Raw genomic sequence first — 5,771 nt, 5'->3', positions numbered from 1 at the left:
AGCCATAATGGTTGAAATAGGAGGAAATACAGTGGTGCCTCGCTTAATGAGCGCATCGTTTAACAACGAATCCACATAGTGACGTGTTTTTTGCAATCGCTAATGCGATCGCATTGCGATGTTTTAATAGGCAAAACATTGCGATGTTTTGGGAACAGCTGATTGGCGGTTCTAAAATGGCTGCCAGGTCAACAAAATGGCCACCCACAGCGTTTTCACGCCCTGCCCTCACTTACCAGGCGCCGAAAATGGCGGCCGTATGGCAGATTCCCCGCATAGCAGTGAATTTTCCCCCATAGGAACGCATTAAATGGAGTTTAATGCGTTCCTATGGGGTTCTCCCCCCGCATAGCGACGAATCCGGATAGCGATGTTAATCCTGGAACGGATTACCGTCGCTATGCGGGGCACCACTGTAAATCGGTATCTGCTAAAAGTTCTTTGGACCTTCGTCATGGGATATAAACCACGTGACCACAATTCAGTACAATAGAGGTATGAAAAGTATCAGAAGAATGAGAAAACTGCCTATGTGGTGGTCATGTAGAGTAGCGAAATAGTATTGGAAAAGAGTACATGCTGTGTTGCAACAAATATTGCTTTGTAAGGTGCCATTAACCCCAGAACTGTTTTTATTGAGTATGATACCTGATAACATAGATAAGACAAAGGAGTATATTATAATTATAATTATAATTATAATTATAATTATAATTATTACTACTACTACTACTACTACTACTACTACTACTACTACTACTACTACTACTACTATTTTTATTTATTTATTTATTTATTTATTTATTTATTTATTTATTTCTATCCCGCCCATCTGGTATATTCTAACACTCTGGGCGGCTACCAACAAATATATATTCATTAAAATAATACAAAACCATAGTTATATACATAGTCACTGCAGCCAGAATTCTTTATGCCAAAAATTGGAAAAGTCCGACGGTACCGAAACAAGAAGATCTCATAGAGAAGATACGGGAAACAGCAGAAATGGACATTTTATCAGAAGTGATGAAGGACTGTCCTTTACAAGAGGCAACTGAAAGATGAGACTTATTCTATAAATGGATTGAGTTAACAGGCAGCGTATGAAGAGCATACATTGAAATGAGAACTTAAATCTGGAAGGCAGAAAATAGTAAAAAGAGTAATTTGGAAGTTTGATATGGCAATATGTATAGAATAGATGTTAGTATGTTATTGTTTCTCCTGTTCCCTCTTAACCTCAATTCCCTTTTCCCTTTTTGTCACCCCTTGTTAAAAATTAAAATAAAATTAAAAAAAAGAAGAACGAGAAAACCTTCCCTTGTGTGACCAGAGCCTCAGAGGCCAAGAGAGATTTTTTTTCCTCCTAAACCGCCATGATGTAATTATACTATAACTATGCTAGCCCAGTTATATATCTTTACCCAGACTGGGCAAAATACTGGCTCCCACTGATGGTGGTGGATCACCTTTTACCCCAAAGGAGAGCATGACTCAGTGGGATTCTGTATGAAATGGCACAGTAAGGAGCCACGTTTCTGAACACCACGATAAATCCTAATAAATCAATTTCCAGGTTGGAGCTTCACCTCCAAAATTTATTTTAAAAATGCAATTATTATTATTATTATTATTATTATTATTATTATTATTATTATTATTATTATTATTATTATTATTATTATTATTATTATTATTATTATTATTATTGAAGCTAATTGGCAGAGCTAATTAAAAGATTCTCCCATGAAGGAACTTCGCAGTGAAAGCATCATAGAGCTAATTCTGGTCTCAGGACATACACCTCAGAATAAAAAGAAACAACAGGAACAAAAAAACACAATAGAATAAAATAAGAAATTAAAAATAAAATAAGAATGAGAATAAAAAAATAATATGAATGCAAATAGAAAGAGAGAGACAGAGAGAGGAAGGAAGGAAGGAAGGAAGGAAGGAAGGAAGGAAGGAAGGAAGGAAGGAAGGAAGGAAGGAAGGAAGGAAGGAAGGAAGGAAGGAAGGAAGGAAGGAAGGAGCTGATGCTGGAAGAAAGGGAGGGAGGAAGACACTGTCCTTCCCCCCAAAAAAACACCCAGAAAAAAGGATAAAAGCACTGATCATATCAAATAAACTTCGTTGTTTACATGGCAAGAAAAATACCTGAATCAACAGTGCAGAATATAAAATAAATGTTGCCCAAACTGGAAAAAGAGCTGGAGTAAAAAGAGATGATCCATAGTTCGTTCTTGTCCAGTGGTTTCCACTCTTAGGTTATCCAGATGTTCTTGGACAAAAATTCCCAGAGGCCTCCACCACTACCTGTGCAGGCTAGGATTTCTGGGAGTTGTAGTCAAGACATATCTGGGGATCCAAGGTTGGGAAGCCCTGCTCAATGTCTACCTTTGTACAACAGATAGAAGGAGATGAGTGGAAGGGACATAAATCCAGTAAATGGACAGAAAGCATTCCAGCTTCCCAAAATGCACAAGATCTAAAAGGTTATACAATGTTATAGAAAAATATGTTGACATATATGTAAAGCAGTCAACTCTCCCAACGGGGGCTTGCCAAGTATTTTGGACTACGGCCCCCATCATCCCCAGCTCAGCAGGGCCAAAGATCTCACCACCTGGCAGTCTCCAACTTTATTCAGCCAGAGTATAAATCTTGAACAGACCCGTTGGCCTGGAAAATGTATCTAACAAATAAGTACCTGTACTCCTCATAAATACATTAGCACCCATTAAATTTAGAGACAACCACTCAGAATATGTGCTATATTATGTGTCCATAGCTCGCCATCTAGCGGTAAGCCACTCCTCGAGGGAGCACGACCATTAAAAGGACACATATTCTCTGATGCAATGCTCAAAATATAATAACATAGAAATAGGAAGGCTACATTCCTATGAACCCAAGATTGGCTATTACAAATATTTATTTCATTTCAATGCCACCTTTCAATCCCAACGAAGGGACTTGAGCAGGTCACCGAGGTTTCCAAACCAGAGGCTGTTGAAAGAACAGAAAAATGCAACATTAAAAAACAGTAACTAAACCCTGATGTTGGGAAAATGTGAAGGCAGGAGGAGAAGGGGACGACAGAGGACGAGATGGCTGGACAGGGTCATCGAAGCGACCAACATGAATTTAACCCAGCTCCGGGAAGCAGTGGAAGACAGGAGGACCTGGCATGGGTTCACGAAGAGTCGGACATGACTTAACAACTAAACAGCAACAACAAACTAAACATATGATAATATTAGAAAGGCAAGTACTGTAATTTAAAGCTCTTGAGGAACATGCCATTTAAAAAACCACCTCCCAGTTATACAGCTTTGCTGTAAGACATCTTTTTCTGTCCAAATTATTTGCTTAATTCTTTTCCTGCTGGTGGAAGGACACCATCTTGATCTCCTGTAGATGGTCATTCCACAACCCAGAAGCAGCCACCAAGAAGGCCTTCTCTGATGTCTTCACCAAACATGCCTGGGAGTAAATGATCGATTGAAAAAAAAAGAGAGAGACTTCCCTGAAAATTATCTTTATAATCTGTCTTTGGGATGCCCTCCTGCTATGGCTGGACTGTGTCACCAGTGACTGATGGGCGTTGAGAGCTGCCCCATTATCTATTCCTGAGCATAACCATCCATGGCCAGCTGGTCGGTCAGCTCGTTGGTCCATCGTTCTGTTTGTCAGTTGGTTGGTTTTATAGACTGCTTTTCTCCCAGTAAAGGGCCTCAAGGCAGCTCACAATATTTAAAAGAGTAGTGTTCAAAGCATAATTGGTTAAACATTGAAAAACAAAGTATACAGTAATGAAAATACAGTTGAGTAAATAGAAACAGATAAAATGTTTAAAACTATCTTAACTTTAAAAAAAGGTATTCAGGGACTCCATCATTGATGGATAAAAGCCTATCTGAAGAGATGGGTCTTCAGCTATCAGTGGAAGGGTAAAAGGAAGGGAGGGGGCCCAGCCTGATCTCCTGAGGGAAAGCATCTCACAACCTGGGAGCTGCCACTGAAAAGGCCCTCCTTTATCTCCCCATCAGCAGTGCCTGCACTGGCGTATAAGGGTACTCTGTCTTGAGAATTTTGGTTAAATGTGTATTCTCAGAACATTAGCAGAGCAACACATAGCATAGGAAAAATGATCTGACTTACAGCAGATAAAATGACCCCTTTACACATGACTTACGTACAGTTCTGGGACCAATCAGAAAATATATTACTTCATTTTCCAGTTACATAAAGTTTCACCATGTACAACAGCTGCACAGCATTAAGTCTCAAACCTTGATATCCACACGTGAATACAATCAATTCAGGTAAAATCAGCCATTTTATTTTCAACTATACAACATTTATATTTAATACATCTTCACATCAAAATCTCAACCCTCTGGACATGTGGACTGAACTGGCCTACAGAGATAAGACCACTGGACTGGATTACTGACCATTGGAATGGCCTGACAGTGGAATGGCTTTGAGGAAATCTTTGGTTGGTTTTATAAACAGCACAAGCGACTGTTTCCTGTTGGCAGATATGACCTGGGATTTCTCTCAGCCTGGACTTCCATGATGGAATGAACAAAAAAAGAAAAAAAAAAAGACAGATGTATAATTGCCGTGGCAACAAGGCCAAGCTGGAAGAAAACGGAACCGTATGGACAGGCCATAAGGTTGGAGAGTGTACTCTGATAAAATGCTATGATTACATCACTTTCGGGGAATAAAGAAAAATGGTTGTGAAGCCAGAGATCTGGGACGAGAGGTCCTCTTGGGAGTGCTGTCTCTCCCCAAGGCATCTAGAGGGATGCAGACCCCCCCCCATCGCCAACCCCACCTAAAGTAGTACACCAGGGTTAAGATACCCGGGAGTTGGAGGACAGTCTGAGGAGATGGAGACTGGTACATCAAGGCGTAGATACCGGGGATTTGGAAGTGGACATGTGGGGGTTAAGTGTGGCAACTCAAACAGAACCCATTTTGGCAGGAAAGGAGGGGAGTAGATGGTTGATGGTGGAGCAGGGGATATAAATGTAGACCAGGACAACGTACCGGGGGGTTGGGAATTAATATGGCTTGAAGACCCGTGGTGGTGCTGTGGGATGTGGTGGCGGTGCAGGCTAAACCGCAGCAGCCTGTGCTGCAGGGTCAGACGACCAAGCAGTCATAAGATCGAATCCACGTGATGGAGTGAGCTCCCGTCGCTTGTCCCAGCTCCCGCCAACCTAGCGGTTCGAAAGCATACAAATGCACGTAGATGAATAGGGACCACCTCGGTGGGAAGATAACAGCATTCCGTGTCTAAGTCACACTGGCCATGTGACCACGGAAGATTGTCTTCGGACAAAACGCTGGCTCTATGGCTTGGAAACGGGGATGAGCAAAGCACCCTAGAGTCGAACACGACTGGACAAAAATTGTCAAGGGGAACCTTTTGAAGACCCGTGGATGGGACAGTGGGAACAGGTAAAGGTTCCCAAATAGGAGGATGATTACAGACGCCGCAAGGGATTGCCCCAGCGCCCATCCTACTGGGGGAAATCCGAAACCTGTGAGTGGAGGCGACGTCTGAAGGAGGAAAAGGAGGCGGTGGCGAGGGAGGCTGAGGAGCGCCGGGCATGGCATTTGGAGGAGCTCCGGAAGATAGGGTGCCACCTGGACCATGGGATACCCATGAAGGAGAGGGATCCCCACTTTGGGGATGGTCGAAGGATGAAGAAGCCCTCCCGTTACTGATACCTGAAGGAACTGAGGCA

Source organism: Pogona vitticeps, chromosome 1 (assembly GCF_051106095.1).
Source record: "Pogona vitticeps strain Pit_001003342236 chromosome 1, PviZW2.1, whole genome shotgun sequence".
NCBI classification, from domain to species: domain Eukaryota; kingdom Metazoa; phylum Chordata; class Lepidosauria; order Squamata; family Agamidae; genus Pogona; species Pogona vitticeps.
The sequence above is the reverse complement of the archived record's forward strand: the minus strand, read 5'-3'. Positions refer to the sequence as shown.